Below are 20266 nucleotides of genomic sequence, written 5' to 3'. Positions count from 1 at the left end.
GCGCCTAGCCCCCGGCTAGGTTTCTGAGCACTATTTAGTCGCCTTATACGACAAGCTTAGCGCTGCTGCAGGCCTATTCTTTTAACACCCGGACCTGCACGGGGCGGAAATATTCGAATTTGAAATTGTGGAAAAGGGGTGATTTTTATATTGGTCTGAAATCATTTGTTACATGTAGAAGATGCAGATTGTATTGTATTAATTTTAGAGCCCTGTTTCTTTATACGTTTACAAATTATGCTTTAAAATGAAAAGACACGGTCGTATGACTTATAAAATGATCAAAGTGAAGATTGTAATTTGTCACAGTGCATTCTATATTAATGTATTTCCCTTCAAAAAGGGAAATTATGATACTTTTGAAAAAAGGTTATACAAATATTTATAAATAGTTTGCGGTTTATTCATGATAATCGGATTTAATGTTGTTTTTCAGATATACTCAAAATGGAAACCTTGATAGAACATCAGCTGACCCGGGCGCCACAAAAGTAAAAAAAAAGTCTGAGAATATTCTTAACTTCCATTGCAACTACAATCACAGTCATTGAAATTGATGATGTCACAAATAATTAAAATTCTTCCCAGACTTAACTTTTTTTCAAGGTTTGTGGTGCCGGGGCCAGGCAACCATTTTACACAAGAGCATTTACCTACAAAATCGGTTAAGTAAATGTGTTCCTAGAGAATAAGTACTTATCAATACATAAGTAAGTAACAGTCTTTATGAACATCAGACATGAGTGATTCATGCAGGTAAAAAAAACCCACAGAATTCAGTTTTATTTCTTGTTCAGAAACCGTTATAGATCACATAACCAGTATTAGTTTTCTAACGGGGTTTGCGCTTTTGAGATTACATGTATATAAATTGTACATGAAATTAGTTTTCAAGAGTTATCCTTCTTGATTTGGTTTGATTTGGTTGATTTGGTGGGAGGTTAAAGTGAGTGTAGTTTCTCAAAAGAACAGTTCTAAATACAGAAAGAACTATTGTCATATAAAAATACAGCTTATATAGACCAAAAAGAATCGTCTAATCCATGGGTTTTTCTACACCATGAATCACCTTAGTAGTTTCCTAAGAATCATGCAAATTCTGTAATATGTGATACATCCAAAAATAACGCTACACATTTTTTTATAGGTCTATATAATGAAATGTATAATTATTCATTCCAGTCTGTCTGCTCTTAGATATTCCATGCCCGTGCAGGTCCGGTGTTAAAAGAATAAGCCTGCAGCAGCGCTATGCTTGTCGTAAAAGGCGACTTAATAGTGCTCAGAACGCTAGCCGGGGGCTAGGGCGCTCTGCCCACAGAGCAACTGGGATGTGTGCTCCAGGTGGTGGAATGGGGTACCCCTGGCGTGTTACATGCTGGGGTTGTCAGGCTATAATACGGAAATCTGACCGCAAACCATAGTGGTGCACCGTGTTGGGAAAGATGCCACGTTCCTCGCACGTTAAAGAACCCTATTGTGGTATTCTCCCGGAGAAGGAACCATAGGGCTCCGCCACAGGAGGCTAAATTGCCCGTCCCTACCCAACTCTCCCTATTTCCAGTGGCAATCAAAATTCGTCGACCCCATTGTCCTTGTGTCCCATCCCTTCTTCATTTCATCATCATTTCATGTTCATTTTATCATCAATTTCATGTTCATCGTCTGAATATAGCTGAAATATTGCTGCTCGGATGTTAAACCCCAACAAACAAACAAACAAATAGATATTCCACATTGAAAATCAAACAAATTCTACTGTATTTAAGTGTCATTTACAGAAATATCTCTCTTAATTTTGAATTCTACAGTATATTCTATATTATTTGTATCTCCTAAGAACAAGGGTTATATGAAAAGTCTTCTGTTAGTTTCTTTTTACAATAAACTAACATTAACAACATATCAATAATAAAAATATGAAGGCTTTCCAACCATGCATAACATTTTGCATGATTCTTATCTGGAGTGATACTTACATGGAAACATTTAAAAAAAATAAGGTGGAAGACAAAGAAAACATACGCACACTTTTCTACCCTCATTTGACATTTCCTTTGATTTTTATAGAAAAAAAGTTTTAAAAAATGTATTTTGAAACTAATTATCGATTTCTGACATTTACAAAAGATGGGGGATGACACTGGTTGATGTAACTGAAAAATGAAACGATTATTTTAATTATGTATAAATTGTTTAATCGGAGCCATTCAAAACAAGCAAGGAAGAGATTTTGTTGCTGGTGACATGTCAAAAAATCATTAGTATAGAAATTATTCAATATTACATTTGAATTAGGTATTAAAAAATACATTGTCTACTATACATGACTTATATGTTGTCGTACCAGCAGACAAAGGTCAAAACAACATTGTTTTTGTCAGCAAAATGTATTACATCCAATGTTTATTATCTGAGGAAGATGTCGTCAGTCCTACCACGACACTTGTTAATTCCGTTTTGGTATTAATTCAATGTGGATCCTAAATCCTAAAGATCTTCCGGAAACTATCTTTTGTTTGTTTGTTTGTTGGGGCTTAACGTCCGAGCAGCAATATTTCAGCTATATTCAGACAATGAACATGAAATGGATGATAAAATGAACATGAAATGAAAAAAGAAAGGATGGGTCACAAGTATAATAGGGTCGACAAATTTTGATTGCCACTGGAAAAAGGGGGGAATGGGTAAGGTCGGGCAATTTAGCCTCCTGTGACGGAGCGCAATGGTTCCTACTCCTATCGAATACCACAGCAAGGTTCTTTAACGTGCGAGGAACGTGGCATCTTTCCCAACACGGTGCACCACTGTGGTTTGCGGTCAGGTTTTCCGTATTATAGCCTGACAACCCCAGCATATAACACGCCAGGGGTACCCCATTCCACCACCTGGGGCACACATCCCAGTTGCTCTGTGGGCAGAGCGCCTAGCCCCCGGCTAGGTTTCTGAGCACTATTTAGTCGCCTTATACGACAAGCTTAGCGCTGCTGCAGGCCTATTCTTTTAACACCCGGACCTGCACGGGGCCCGGAAACTATCTATTCAAGTTTATTATCAGAATACAATAGCATTGAAACTTATGATTTTATAACTTATTATACTTCTATTCCCCTTACTCAGATAAAACTCCGACACAAAAACGTTATACATTGTTGTAATGCAAAGAGGACGGTATACCAAGATACAAATATGTAGTTCTTAGTAGAAATTTCTCATACTTTAAAAAAAAAACAAACAAATCTCGTAATCTTTCAAATATACAGAAGAAGACGTTTTCAAAATGCGGGAATGTTTAATCGACAACATATTTGTCCAGTGTGGTGGATGCGTTTTTCAACAAACGGTCGGCATTCCAATTGGAAATAATTGTGCTCCTCTACTTGCTGACCTATTCCTTCACTCTTATAAGGCTGACTTTATAGCTGATCTGATCAGAAAGAAAAAATACCGTTAAGCTAGATCCTTTAATCTCAGTTTCCGCTATAAAGATGACGTATTATCTTTAAACAATCCTACTTTTGTGGATTTGATATATTGCATCTACCCCAAAGAACTCGATGGTAAAAGAAAACTATTGACCAAACTTTACGACAAACGTGATGATTTTTCATTCAAAATTGTCAACTTTCCTTTCATCTGTGGCAAAATCCCTTCAGCACCTGCGTATGGAGTGTTCATATAACAACTCATACTTTTTGCCAGATCTTGCCGAGACTACGCAGACTTTTAGTATCGCGCTAGAATTCTAACAAATAGGTTTCTGGAGCAGGGTTATGTTGCTACAAGATTGAAGTCATCGCTACAAAAAGTATTTAGTTTATGGCCGTCATCATGAACTCGTGGATCGTTACGATGTATCCATCTGCGCCATGAAAACTGATTTGTTCGACGTGTCGTAGTTTTCCTTTCTTATTTCGTCTACCCCGGACTTGACTTTTTATGAGTAACTCGGCGGGTGTTTCTTGACAAGCAGTGAACGTTTACCCTACCGGTGCACCTGGTCCATGCTCCCAGGTTTTAGTGGAGTTCGAGTTGCTCATTTGCTTTTGTTACTTTGTATGTATAATTTTAGTTGCTCTATGCTCTTTGTTGTGTGTGTCTGTTTTCCATGTCTGGTCTTTGTCCCTGGATTACATTCTTTTGATTGTCGCTATAACCTTGCAGACTCTGTATCGAGCTAGACTTCTTACAATTAGGCTTTAGGAACAGGGTTTTATTGTCACAAGATTGAAGTCATCACTAAAAAGTGTTATGTCATCAAGAACTCGTGGATCGTTACGGTGTATCCATCTGCACCATTGACACTGATTTGTTCAACGCGTCACAGTTTTCATTTATGTTCATTGTGTTTTTTGTTGTTGTTTTTTTTTGTTTTCCATGTGTAGTCTTTGTCACAGGATTACATTCTTTTGAATCTTAGTTACCTTAATTACTCTTATACCAGTTAATGTTGTAAGCCATATTCGCACTGCTAAGAACTTATTTTTTAATTTACTAATTTGCATGTCTAAATGTATATTTGTGATATGAATAAATTTGTCATCTTGACAAAGCTGGAAGTAAATCGATACCATAATCTCTTTGTTGATTTTATATGGATTTTTAATTTTAAATTTATGAACCCTCTTTGTGTGTTCTATTGTTATAATGTATTTTCTTTTTTGGATGTTATGTATATAAGCAAATTGACATTTCTTGTACATGGATTATGTTGTCTCTGAATTTTCATGCTTCGTTTCTTTAATTAATTAAGGAAGTAGACCTTGGGTAAGGGATACAAATCATTGGAACGTTTGTATTCAGCATTTTACATCAATCTCATGTAAGTCAGTATTTTATATCAATTTCATGTAAGCATCAAAGTAACTTGGACTCATTTCATTCTGTTTCAAATGAAAGCTTCATAAACTTTGTTGAATTTGAATACGATACAATATATCACCGAATTCAAGAATTATGTCCATTAACCTAGATATACCTATAAAAAAACCACACACACACACACAAAGCAAAAGGAAATGAGCAACCAAGATATAAGTGTACATAATTGGCTATGTTAGGCCATAAAATCAAAATAGCACTAAATTGTTTTCGAGTTGCGTTAATTTACATACTCCTACATAACGGGTGTAATTTAAATAAATAAATGGGGGCGACAAACCAGTTTGTAAATAGGACCTTTGTTGTCACTTAATGGTTGAAGACAAACAAGGGACGACAAACAATGAAGTTTTGATTGTTGATTTCGAAAAGACTAAGTACTAAAAGTTTATGCTCATTTCTCTAACTAACAATTTGTAGTTCTGTGTCAATGTTCGTCGCATAACATCTGGTTATTTCGAGGATAACGATGTTATTAGGTAATGCAAATTCCCCAATAATTTTCTAGGACACATGCATGTTATCAACCCTGAAAGAGTAATCAATAGAACTAAGGTTATAGCAGTTATCAAAAGAATGTAATCCAGAGACAAAGACCGGACATGGAAAACATACATACACAACAAAGAACATTAAGTAACTAACATCATTAAAAAAAACTTACAAGTTCTAATTTAAAAAAGACGTACACTAGATTAAGATCATTGCAATACACCCCGATCTTCTTTAGAAATGAATTTATTCATGGAGGAAAATGATTTATTTTTTCGCTGAGAATTGCATAATTTTAATAGAATGCGATTTAGTAACTACAAAGTAGTAATAAATATTTTTACAGAGGTTATCATTATTTTTATAATAAGCAGTTCATATCTTGTTTTTCTTTACAGAAACAAATTCAACAGAAACAAAAAACATTTCTAACTTTTTAAACCCAGCCTCTTGTGAAAAAAATAAAAAGATGTTTTATGTACTGGTCTAAACGGGGTTTTTTTAATCAAATAATGGTTTGCAATTTTAAAAATATATGGTCTCGTGACATCATTTCATTAGTTTTGTAATATGAAATACATACAAGTGCTGAATTGTGACCCAAACCAAATCCTGTTAAAAGTGTTAAAACTATCAGTTGGATAGATTAACAAAAAATTAAATCAGTTTGTCATATATTTTTCTCTTGACAAAATGCATTCGAAAAAAAGATGACAAAGACTTAATGAATGTTTTTTTTCTGTATTTGTGCCTAAAATAGCCCGAGCATATGCACTTATTTAATGTGTTATACTGTATCTATTATAACAATCATATAGATGTGTACAAATACCCGCTTAAACTTCTAGTGCATTTATTTAAGTATTCTGACTATCTGTGTTTTGAGTGCGTTGGTGACCAAAGGAAATCAAAACAAAACATTAAGATAAACTGTACGGGGTTTAAATTGAAAAGCAATCTCTGCAGACCATTAAATTCATGGGTGAGAAAGATAGTTACCACTAATAGCATTTGCAACAAAAAACATAAGCAAACTAGTTGCACATGTGCAAAATAAGATGATAAAACGTTCAGAAATAAATGGCAATTAAATGTTCTAGATTGTCCATTTAACAATTTAACAATTTTTGCGTAAATTCTCATAAAAATCCTCACCAAAACTATCGATTATTTTATAAGTTCTAATTTAGTTGTATTTAATTACGTAAATCTTCAATGTATGACAATAATAGTGACTTTTCTTCAACCATGACACTCTTTTGTTACCAATCTGCTGACCTTTACAAAGAATTGACAAAACTATTGGGACATTTAAACCGACCAGTTGTTATTGTAAGAGATGATGAATAAGTAGCCACTCGCCAATGAAAATTAACCTGATCAGGTGTAAGGCAGCCAATACTGCTATGTTTCACATCATATGGAAATTTCTCAGCTTGTGAGTATTACTCACAATGTGTTGTGAGGGGATTTGGTGTGTCTTTTTGTTTTTTACATAATTGGTATTTTTTGCTGTTTAGTTATTGCAAATGAGTAATCAAGGGAACCAAGGTTATAGCGGTAATCAAAAGAATGTAATCCTGGGACAAAGACCAGACATGGAAAACAGACATATACAACAAAGAACATAAAGTAACTTAATTCATACATACAAAATAACTTTTTTTGTTTGTTTGTTGGGGTTTAACGTCCGAGCAGCAATATTTCAGCTATATTCAGACGATGAACATGAAATTGATGACAAAATGAACATGAAATGAAAAAAGGGTGGGACACAAGGACAATGGGGTCAACAAATTTTGAATGCCACTGGAAATGGGGAGAGGTTGGTAGGGTCGGGCAATTTAGCCTCCTGTGGCGGAGCCCTATGGTTCCTACTCCGGGAGAATACCACAGTAGGGTTCTTTAACGTGCGAGGAACGTTGCAACTTTCCCAACACGGTGCACCACTATGGTTTGCAGTCAGGTTTTCCGTATTATAGCCTGACAACCCCAGCATGTAACACACCAGGGGTACCCCATTCAACCATCTGGGGCACACATCCCAGTTGCTCTGTGGGCAGAACGCCCATAGCCCCCGACTAGGGTTCTGAGCACTATTTAGTCGCCTATTACAACAAGCTTAGCGCTGCTGCAGGCCTATTCTTTTAACACCCGGACCTGCACGGGGCCATACAAAATAACAAAAGTAAATGAGCAACTCGGACTCCACCAAAAACTGGGAGCATGGACCAGGTGCACCTGTAGGGTAAGCGTCCTCTGCTTTTCTAGAAACACCCGCCGAGTTGCTCATAGCAATTGATATAAACATATTCAATATATGTTTTTGTACTTGCTGACACAGGAAAAGTACTAATGTTGAAAACTATTAAATGTGAATATTGCTTTAAACCCACAAGTCCCCAATTAGATAGCAAAAATGAAATGGCAAATTAAAGTAAAATAGTAACACTTTCATGGAATGAACAATAACTTGAAGTTACAATGGTAATGGTATGCTACTATTTATTTGAATTGACCCATCTCAAAGCTGAAACCATTGAATACTGATTTTCAAATATATGCATTGAAATGTACTCCTTCAAAGTATCTACTTTAACAATACTTCGGATTCTAATAAATTTCTTGCACATATTTTCATATTATTTAAAATATACATGTAAAATGCATATATAGTTCTGATGAAATTTAATGCACTTAAGCCAGAAGTATAATTCAAATAAAATCATTTTTCACATAAAACACTCAAATCAGAGCTGTAAATCATAGCACTTAATCCAAAACAACAATTGCAATGAAAATAAAACTAAGAAGTATTCTCCTTATAATTCCAGTTACATGTATATCATTGCACATAATCCCAAGCTGTATTTCCAAGGAAAAAAAGCAATTAATCCAAATCGTTAATTTAAAAATAACCATTGCACTAGATCCCAAACTTCATTTTATGGTAATGAAAATCATTGCACTTTAAAAATTCGCTAAATCCGAAACTATTACATTTGAATGAAAATCATTGCACTTTAATAATACACATGGAAAACAGCATTTAAATCCAAATTTATAGTTTCAATGAACTGCACTTAATCCAAAGAAGTTTCAATGTAAATAACACTAATTATAAATCTTAAATTTCATTGAAAATCATTGCACTTATAGTCCCAAATTATAATTTCAATCAAACTCAATGCACTAAATCCCAAATTATAGCACAAATGAAAATTATTATTAACATGATACTTAATCCCAAATATGAGAACCAGAGCACTAATCCGGAACATCACAATTCAAATGGAAATCCTTCACAATTAATAAAGCACTTAATTCACTTTAAGCTTTCATACTCAAACTTAAATAAAATAAACTCATATCACCATTTCAAAAATTGTAATTAATTTTAATCTCAAACTGTTTGCATTTCGTATAACACTTGTTCCTTAACTATAGTATGCATCACATACTTTCCACTAAAAGGGCACCTTGGTAGGTCTTTTCCTGTTTTATGATGGTGGGAATAAATATTAATGCAGGTCTCAGTTTTATAATAATATACATTTTTGTATAAGATTTCTGTGCAATGTAGTTAAGATAAAATAAATACTTTAATATACTATTCTAAATCACGGTTTTCAACCTTGTCAACAAAATACAAAATGTACTATAATATATTAAATTTGAACTCCCCTTACCAATGAAAAATATCATAGCCCAGGTAGCTGCTTCAGATTTAAATAACCAGGAGCTAGCTATGAAAAGATTCATAGGTGAGTATTCATTAACTCTTTCAATAGCAACTGGTCAGTTTAAATGTGCCAATAGTTTTGTCAATCCTTTATACTATTCAGCAGCTTGGTAACAAAAGGGTGTCATGGTTGTAGGAAAGTCTATGTAATATGAACTTGTATTCATTAGCTTAACCTGTAGACTTAAACAAGTGCTGATGAAAATATTACTTTAATTGGTAAAATAAAATGCATCGTGTATTTTTAAAAGTGATATATTACCATTAAATACCCATTGAACACAGTCATATATTTCCATACATTCAGTCTGAAGTTGAGCACTTTTCCATATTCTTAAATTGCGTATATGCCTAGTACCCCAAATAGAAAAAAAAATAAAAACAAACAAAAACAAATAAACAAAAACTTGTTATGAGAACTGTGCTCAATTTCAGACAAAGAATTATACACCATTATAAATTGGAAAATTTCAACGCAAACGTATTGCTTATCACATACAAAGCTGGTGATAAACAGTATAATAAGGTCACGTAATTGATAAGTTGAGAAAAAGCATACTGACAATTCAATTTCAACATCAAAATATATCATAGGGAGAATTGAGGTTAAGAGGTCGTTCTGACATTAAAAAAGTACTTACAGCAAACGTTATTCATTCACAAATGTTATACATGACATAAATGACATACATTCTCAAACAGTGGAAACTGGACGCTTCATTATTCTGTAGAAACATTCTGGTAGTTAAGTACAGTCTCAGTGACTGTATTATTGACTTGTTAATATTTTGTCCAGTCTATTCATATTGCACAATGATATTGAATTTCATTCAACTCAGCAACTGACAATAGAATAATGTATCCTACTTTTGTTTTGCTACAAAGCCCGTATGTATGTTTGTTTGTTTGTTAGTTGGGGTTTAACATCCGAGCAGCAATAGTCAGCTATATTCAGACGATGAACATGAAATGGATGATAAAATGAACATGAAATGAAAAAAAAAAGGATGGGTCACAAGGATAATAGGATCGACAAATTTTGATTGCCACTGGAAAAAGGGGGGATGGGTAAGGTCGGGCAATTTAGCCTCCTGTGGCGGAGCGCAAAGGTTCCTACTCCTATCGAATACCACAGCAAGGTTCTTTAACGTGCGAGGAACGTGGCATCTTTCCCAACACGCTGCACCACTATGGTTTGCGGTCAGGTTTTCCGTATTATAGCCTGACAACCCCAGCATGCAACACGCCAGGGGTACCCCATTCCACCACCTGGGGCACACATCCCAGTTGCTCTGTGGGCAGAACGCCCATAGCCCCCGACTAGAGTTCTGAGCACTATTTAGTCGCCTTATACGACAAGCTTAGCGCTGCTGCAGGCCTATTCTTTTAACACCCGGACCTGCACGGGGCGCCCGTATGTAAAGTGTTCATTTATGAAAAAGTGCGAAGCTCAAAATCAAATTGTTGAATTGAACAGACATTCAAGTGAAGTTTTTATTTTTTCTCTTAATTCTGAGAATTGAAATTGAACTTCATATTGTTATCTTAAATGATCAAATAGTAATCAAGGGAACCAAGGTTATAGCGATAATCAAAAGAATGCAATCCGGGGACAAAGACCAGACATGGAAAACAGACATACGCATTAAAGAACATAAAATAACTAAAATCATACATGCAAAGTAACAAAAGCAAATGAGCAACTTGGACTCCACTCAAACCTGGGAGCATGGACCAGGCCAGGTGCACCGGTAGGGTAAGCGTCCTCTGCTTTTCTAGAAACACCCGCCGAGTTGCTAATAAAAAATCAAGTCCGGGATAGACAAACGAGGAACGGAAAACTATGACCCGTTGAATAAATCAGTTTTCATGGTGCAGATGTATACACCATAATGATCCACGAGTTCATGATGACGACCATAAAACTTCTGTAGTGATGACTTCAATCTTGTAGCAACATAACCCTGTTCCAGAAGCCTACTTGTTAGAGTTCTAGCGCGATACAAAAAGTCTGCGTAGTTTCGGCAAGGTCTGGCATAACGTATGAGTTGTTATCTGAACACTCCATACGCATGGTGCTGAAGGGATGTTGCCACAGATGAAAGAAAAATTTACAATTTTGAATGAAAAGTCATCGAAATTGTCGTAATGTTTGGTCAATAGTTTTCCTTTTCTATCGATTTCTAAGTGTAGGTCAAGATATGAGGCTGACTTCACAGTGTCTGTAGTATCCTTTATCTCTAGTTGTTTTGGGTAGATGCGATGTATCAAATCCCCAAAATTAGGATTGTTTGAATATACTACGTCATCTATATAGCGGAAACTGAGATTAAAGGATCTAGCTAAACGATATTCTTTTTTTTCGGATGTTTGTTTGTTTTGGTTTAACGTCCGAGCAGCAATATTTCAGCCATATTCAGACGATGAACATGAAATTGATGACAAAATGGACATGAAATGATGATGAAACGAAAAAGGGATGGGACACAAGGACAGTAGGGTCGACAAATTTTGATTGCCACTGGAAATAGGGAGAGGTGGGCAGGGTCGGGCAATCCAGCCTCCTGTGGCGGAGCCCCATGGTTCCCACTCCGGGAGAATACCACAGTAGGGTTCTTTAACGTGCGAGGAACGTGGCATCTTTCCCAACACGCTGCACCACTATAGTTTGCGGTCAGGTTTTTCGTATTATAGCCTGACAACCCCAGCATGTAACACGCCAGGGGTACCCCATTCCACCACCTGGGGCACACATTCCAGTTGCTCTGTGGGCAGAGCGCCCTAGCCCCCGGCTAAGGTTCTGAGCACTATTTAGTCGCCTTATACGACAAGCTTAGCGCTGCTGCAGGCCTATTCTTTTAACACCCGGACCTGCACGGGGCTTTTTTCGGATGAGATCAGCTATAAAATCAGCTTCATAAGAAAGAAGGAATAGGTCAGCAAGTAGAGGAGCACAATTAGTTTCCATTGGAATGCCGACCGTTTGTTGAAAAACGCGTCCACACACTGGACAAACACGTTGTCGATTAAAAATTCCAGAATTTTGTAAATATCTTCTGTATATTTGGAAGATGATTTGGAATTATTTCTTACAAAGTATGAGGAATCCCTACCAAGAACTATATATTTGTATCTAGGTGTATCACCTTTTTTGAAAAAAAAACAACAATGTATAATGTTTTTAAGTCGGGATTTTAACTGAGTATGTGGAATAGAAGTATACAGTGTTGAAAAATCATAGGTTTTAATGCTATTATAAGATCTTTCGATTTTTTCAGGATCCACATTGAATTAATACCACTACGGGAGTAACAAATGTTGTGGTAGGACTGCAAACCCTCTTTGAAAGCTGTGAGTATTGGTTTTGAAAGAGGTTTGGTAGTCCGTTTTGCAGATCCAGCTATGTAACATTGTTTGTATGGATTCTTGTGGAGTTTAGGAATCCAGTACATAGACGGTAAATCACAGTCATCGTCCTTGGTAAAGAGACCAAAAGAAGATAGCACAGATTTATGGTTTTCCACAATTTCTTCTTTGGAGAGTGTGGTAGCAGTATAGGTCTTATCACAGCTGTTATTTTCTACGTCTACCTCTGATAATAAACATTGGCTTTAAAACGTTTTGCAGACAAACACAATGTTGTTTTGGGCTTTGTCTGCTCCTACGATAACCCATTTGTCATGAATAGTAGACAATGTTTTTGCTACATCAGGGTCCTTGAAAACTGATGTAGCATTGGCACTCATTGACCTACTTAAAACTTTCATTCGATTCAAAATTAAGGACCTAATGGCCTTATAAATTATGCAATTTGCAAATTTGGCCGATATGAATAAAGAATGCGTCATTATCTGAAAACATCAATATTGATTGCTGTCAATGAGGGATGCCTGCATTCAGATAAAATTGTAAGAATTGTACTGACATTGGTATTAATGGTATTTTTTAAGGTAAGTAACCTGATAGCAACCTAATATTTAATGTCTATTTAAGAGTTTTCTTCTCAGAGGTTGTGTTCGATATAAGCATTTTAGAATCGAAATTTTACAAACATAGGTTGCTTTTCTTGAATTCAAAATCAACGAGTCTTAATGTTGACTATTTTAAAATGTCTATTTCGATTACACATGAAGTTCCTCTTTTTTGCAAACATAAACTGGTGTACAAAATTTCTCGTATGATTTTAAAGAAGAATACCCATATGGCATTCATTCATATTTAAAGAGAAAATTGGGGATCAACGATCTTATTTGTTATTCTCATAAACTAAAATCCTCTAATACATTTTTTTACAATATTTTTTCCTTTCTAATATTTAACCTACCTTGAAAGAGGCTCTAAGGAAGAAAGTTTTTGTTTCAGAAACGCTTTACAAAATTTTGTTTAAAGATTAAATTTTTACATTACATCAAGTGGAATTTTCTCATTGTGAAATGCATACGTTTATGTGAATTTGCATAATAACATGAAAAAGCGCTTGGTGAAAAAATACGATACACAGAATTGGCTACGGTGCAGTAATGCATCTTTTGAAGTAAATTCCATACAAAAAACAAATTATCTGCCTGTATAACGACCAAAATGTTTAATACAAGACATACATAAGAGTCGCCAAAGACATATAATGTGCATTATTTTTCAAACAGTTTTTTTTTTACGAACTGTACAACTACAATGTATTTTGTTTTGCATGAATAATTGATGTTTAACATTAGAAATGAATTATGGACGACATCAAATCTTACGTTGTTTAAAGCAAACTATCACATTGCATTACAGTAATAAATACTGAATCCGACATGATATTTCCATAAAAATATATTTGAAGTAAAATTGCATATTTTCGTTTATCTCAAATTTATGAGAATGTATGATATCTGCTTACTTCGACACATCTCAATGACGGTAAATCGGTGGCCATTTGATGAAAATCAGCTTTTAAATACATTGTATCTTACGATAGTCATATCTTTTTATTTTTTTCACATGTGATTACCATCAGATATTAAGTCATAATTTAATAATCACAAGTCACATGTCACAAATTATTTATATGATAAACATTCAAGCGATTAATGCACTTTCCAGATGATCTTATGTACAAATCAAGACGAATTGGTTTGCATAAGTTGAATAATTAGGTCTGTTCCAGACAGCTTTGACCAACAATAATAAAGTGAAATAAATACAAATTTGATATTCATTTGAACTTGTTAGCAATATTTGGTAATAATTGCTACATACCTTGAAAATGATAAATAACCTCCTTGTTCCCACAATGATTGATGTAGCAAAGCAGTAAATGGGAAAAAATTGGGACAAAGCCATACATTTTAAAGAAACCATTAAACTTGTTCATGGATTGTTCATCGGTGTTTTTTTTATTATTGTATATGTTTATTATATGCTATAAATTGCTTTTATATACATATTTTTGAAATTAATAGAGAAAGGTTGTGGTCTGCACTAGGCGTAGTCTAGTCACATTTCAAAATGGTGGATAAATTGAAAGGTCTTGGAACAGGTACACGTTATAAACTGTCATACACTAGGCAAAGAGTGTATTTTTTTTTAAATTCCTTTAGACTTCTATCATTCGTGGAAAATTTATTAGGAAGTATGTAAAGGTTACGTAATTTGCTTATATAAAAATGAATGGTTTTTTTAAAGTATACAAATAATAACTCAAAATAATTCTTACACCCATAAAATGTAGGGGGAATATAACAATAGTGTTGGAATGATGTAAATGACTATTTTAAACGGTACTTTTCAATTACCTATGTTCTCTAATATACAAAAAGTCAACGGTTTTGAACTCGATGTATGGAGAAAAACTACGGTTTTTCAAATCTTAAACTTTGAAAGGAAAGGCAAAAGATACGAGAAATCAGAGACAAAAACATCAAACACAAAAAATTTTAAAAGAACACTCAATTAGAAGGAGCAATTCGTCCTTCAACCTAAACGAGATTTGTATAGTATTTCTTGAGTAATACCTACAAATTTCGAGAAATGTTCACACCAAAAGGAATAAATTTCACCCTATCGATAATTTCAACCAAATTTATCTTAGTATACGTAAATTCACATTATTTGTTGTTGGAAGCAAGACATAAGCAATATTATCAATTGCTTTCGGATTTAACTTCGTATGATACATTTATATTCACCGGAACGTACTCTTTTACAGTGGTAAAGTGTAATCTATTTTAATGGAGAAATGTGGTTTTGTCTGTCTCTAGAAATACCTATGCCGACACGTTCTTTCAACCTATGAGTAAATAAAATTATGAAGAAAAATGAACATTAAAAAAAACAGCAAAATAAATTATACTTTTATTAGTCATGTTTAAAATTAATTTCTTAAATGTGAAGCAAGGTCTGGCATAATGATTTGTTAAGCAATACTTCCTGGTGTGTGCTTCTTCTTCTATAATATGTGTAAAAATGTAACTACATGTCTTTCAGATTTTTGTTAAACTCTTGCAATGAACCATTTGAATGATTTTAATGTAGTATGTTTGCAACGTTATCAGTACAAAAGTCGTTGTATTCAGTGCAAGAGAACTGCATTCGACTTCTTTTGCTTCATAAACGAATCACAGGTACTCACTTGACACTCGCAAACTTTCACTCAGCTCAAATAAAAAGATAAGATAAAAGTATGACTGCAGGTAATTAGTGTTCAGATTAATAATACGCCGTTTCATATTTATTATTGGAATTAAATTACATCTTGATACTGTCTCGGACTAAACCGTTAGTCAATTTCATTTTGACTATGATGGAATGGTGCGTTACATGTTATAAATAACGTCAAACGACGTCACTAGGGTGTCACTAGTATCGTCATTTCCATCACATTTAATTCATAAATGTCGAAATTGATATAAACGAGACAGAATATCCGTTGGTACTGCCAAGACGGAAATAACGACTGATACAAGTATACTTTGTTTTTGAAACGGAATCTTCGTTGGAAGTCACTTAATGAATTTTCAGTAGGGATTGCTAGAAAAAAGGGAAAAGAGGCGGGTATAATAATGACAATGCAAAGCCAATTTATTACAAAAGAATATAATACTAACTCAAAAAGCACGTTTCCGGCATGTTCTAAATGTAAACAATCTTCTGTTAAATATATCACTCTAGACTTTTCGGACAAGGAAGGTGATAAATTCAATAATATCAATTCGTTCCGGATGTATAGCGTTGCTGGAATGACTTTCATAACATAAAGCAGATTATTCAACGTTTACAAATAAAAATGTCAATACTTAAATTTAATTGAAAAAAAAATTGTCAAAGTTTCATTTTTATCAACATATACGATGATAAATACTCTACCTATTGTAAGGGCTATCACCATCATACTCTTATATATAAGATTGCACGGTTTCATTTCGAACAAAGGCTTGGAAACTAAATCATAGTGATAGTAATTATATTCGCAAGTGTATTTCAAATAGGTCATTTTTCACTGACAAGTTTACAAGTGTGGTTCATCATCGTGTAAGTACAATATAATTAGCACTACGAATTGCATCATTTGATAAATTGTCTTGACATTTAACCTACAAAACATTACATGCTTAATGTCCTTAAAAGAAGGTAATCTATATATACTGGTCTACCAAATTCAATAAATAATCATTTTTTGTAGAAAACAATGCCTAATAGATAAATTATCTATTTTCTAACTTTCTACGTGACACAGTAACATACATGAACCAAGAATTTCAGTTTGCGGGATTAAATAAGGAAATCTTTGCATTTTTCAACTGACCCGAAATTCTGTTGTAATGACGATCATATATTCCTTGGATTGTAATTTCTGCATTCAACATAAACATATGTCAATATTCCTTAAGAACTTAATAAGAATATGTTTCTAATCGAATATCTTTGGGGCTCAGTATACGCCTGTATTTTCTAATGTTTTGTAAATAAATATGAACAAGAAAAATGTTACTTTCAACATTATGGGTTTTGTGAAATCGTAGAAACAGGAATAGATGTAGTGAAACGCAACAGATGCAAAAACGCATAACCATTATAAAAAACGTTCACAGTTAGGTGCGTTTTTAAATATGTAAAATGACTTAACACCTAAATATTCGGTTCATCTATCTCATTACAATTTTAGTTAAAAACATAAGTACCACCAATATTGATAATGCGAATTTCGGTATGCTTCACATACTTGTATTTATTTATACTTAATGTCAGTGATGCGAACATCTTGTATGGAACAATTCGGATAATTTTGACGATTTGAATGTTCAGAATTTTTTTGTTCGGTCATTACGAACAATTCGTCGTCGAACCAACAGACAAGGCTTCTAAGAACATCGTGTGTGTGCAAAAAAAAATTCTGAAATTTCTGAATTTTTTAGATGTAAAACCTACAGAAGTTTCATTAAATCACATTTTAAACTCCTTATTATTTCAACCCCAGCAGTAAAATATGGACTCAAAAGTTACTGTAAATAAGCCAACTCTACAAGAGGCATGAATCAGTTATAGATTCACAAAAATTAAAGGACACGCAGGAATGTCTCTCTTTAAGTCGCCTTGTCGTTTCTGAAAGTAACAATAATTGTTATCTTTTCTACCTTATTCGTCATGAGAAAAGAACAAATGTCTATCCAGTATAAGGTAAATAAACTTATAAAATAGAGAAAAGTATTAGTGAAAACCACACAGATTCTAGGTCGACAATATGTTGAGATTGTAGAACAGGTATTTTAACAGATCATCGTTATACCTATAAAACACAAATTGTGTGCCAATCTTAGTCGTTTTATTTTTCTGTATTCGTTTGAAACTAGGTTTTGACAAGGGCTGCTTAAAAAGAGAAGAGACTAGCCCAGTCTTGCAATTTTGTTTCCGTTATTTGATTCATGTATTGTCTCTTACATTTATCAACCTAGCTGAAATTGATATTAAAGAGACTCCTTTTTCATATTTTCCTGTTTCATATATATACTAAACTTTTACATTGATGATACATAACGTTTGAAATCGAAACGCTGTACATATTTCACAGGGTATGATTTGAATTTCCAATTTAGAGTTGCAATATACCATTATCTCCCAGCTGACGTTTTACTGTCGTGGTGCATGTTTTTAATACAATGACTTTTTTGTAGAGCAAAAACACTGATTCTTAGACAAAAATATATCACCCTTTATTAATATCATCACAACAGTTTTTTTTTTTAAATGTTGTTTATATCTCACAAATTAGACATGTATTTCAAGTTAGATTTAACGGGCTTTAACCAATCAAACTTGACGCTTACCGGATTTACTTCTTTGCAATATAAAATGTGCCGCTGACAGAGCAAGACATGCTTACCCATTGTTCACGAACAGTTATAAGTGTAAAATGCATTGTAAGTTATGATATTACAATGTTGTTTTCTGTTGTGATGTCATACGTTACGTCAAACTTTACTCTTACGAATGTTTGCGAAATAGACGACTGACGTCATTCCCGGATTTTTTGTTGGAGTTCATATGAGAAATGCTTGAATTTTTTTGTACCCTTATCTTAATTTTTTTTTATAAATTTCATATGTAATTGATTTCTATTCTTTTTGTAATCTTCTCTGTTTCCAGTTATAACGTTTTAGACAATTATCACGTGTCACTTGCTACTTATTTTAAACAATGACAAATAAATGCGCAAAAATATACAAAAAATGATATAGCTTTAATCATTCACCAAGTCAATGCTATTCTCTTTAATCCCAAAGTTATGAAGATCTTAAGTAAGCTTTTTCTTTTAAAGTTGAGTCTAGTTTAATTTAAACATGCTTTCTAATACAACAAATGGAATGAACACAAGTTTTTCAACCACGAAACGTTTTGATAGTAGGTTAAAATCTCCTTTTTAATAGCTTTCAGCGACAAGGTCAGAATATAATCAACCGACTGTAAATGTTGATTAGTTTAAAATTAAATGATTTTTATGTTATATCGACTTTGGTAACTATTAAACATTCGAGCTATGTACGCAAAAGAGATAACATTTGTAGTAAATATCATTTATGACAAACAAAATAAAATGCATTCTAAAAATGACAGATTAACAGAACAAAATACGTGTCGGCCTGTCCTTATATTTTTGTTTATGAATATTCATTTAGATTATTAATGTAAAAGTTACTATTTTTATTAATATTCATATATATAGGGTCAATCACATATATTTGCATACAAATATGAACTTTATAATGTTAGATGTGGATTTGCTCTCAGTAATTTTGTTATACTTAAGAAAATAAAATTTTCGTATTCATGCAATTTTTACAGTGTCAAAATTACAAAATCAAAAACGCCGATAAAAGTTCATAAAACTAATTTTTAAGTAATTCAGTCAATACAAGCGCATTAAGTTGATCGCAAGGTCCTATATAACACCAGTCTAATCTAACTACTGATTTTACTGATCTGTTTGTCTATTAAGACCACCACCTTCATCAAGTGAATTTATAAAAGGGCAACTTCTATATTTTGCTTTAAATACACTAATTTTAAATAAAAGTGACTGCTAAATTTTTATACATAAACACATCATTCAAAACAATCTATACAAATGTAAATGTATTCTGTATGACTTACTGTGATTGTCATGTCCTTCTACCACACAATTATCCTCTAAACGAAACACATAAAACTTGTATAATGTTTTGCATTCTTCAACACACATAAGAAGTAAATCTTGGTCAAAGTCATTATAAATTTGTGAGTCGTAATTTATAAAAGTCTAAGATGTAATACTTTCTGCTCATCATGTCATTGTTGACGGATAAAACAAATGTTGTTTTTACATTGGAATGTTTTTTTACATATTTTTTATGAATTATATCGCATGAAAAAGGTTAAACGCCTTAAATTTTTTTTATGCTTCAAGTAAAATTATCACGCAAATAAAGTCAACGCTAAACACGGTGTATAAAACTATATTCATACCAGATCATTTGATTTCAATCAGTTACATAAGATGCTTTTTATACATTTCCACCGACAACAATGATAATAAGTTAAAACTGCACGTATGTTGTACATTATATACGATGAGTTTTCAGTCTTGTTATGCGGTAAAACGTTAATCCAAAATTAGTCTCGTCTGTATCTAGT

The 20266-nt window shown here is 33.5% G+C and overlaps 1 protein-coding gene across 1 annotated transcript in view; it reads right to left on the bottom strand.

The window, feature by feature from the left end:
• LOC148621870 (uncharacterized) overlaps nucleotides 1–19877 on the bottom strand; it is a 110619-nt gene extending 90742 nt beyond the window's left edge. The window contains exon 1 of the mRNA XM_088576667.1: nucleotides 19748–19877. The gene's annotated coding sequence lies outside the window, so the exon portion shown is untranslated. The remainder of the gene's footprint in view (nucleotides 1–19747) is intronic.
• Nucleotides 19878–20266: the final 389 nt, after the last annotated feature.

Source organism: Perna viridis, chromosome 3 (assembly GCF_037379345.1).
Source record: "Perna viridis isolate PV_CMFRI_1.1 ecotype Kerala chromosome 3, ASM3737934v1, whole genome shotgun sequence".
Taxonomy (NCBI): domain Eukaryota; kingdom Metazoa; phylum Mollusca; class Bivalvia; order Mytilida; family Mytilidae; genus Perna; species Perna viridis.
This window is presented reverse-complemented; position numbering and strand designations above follow the sequence as displayed.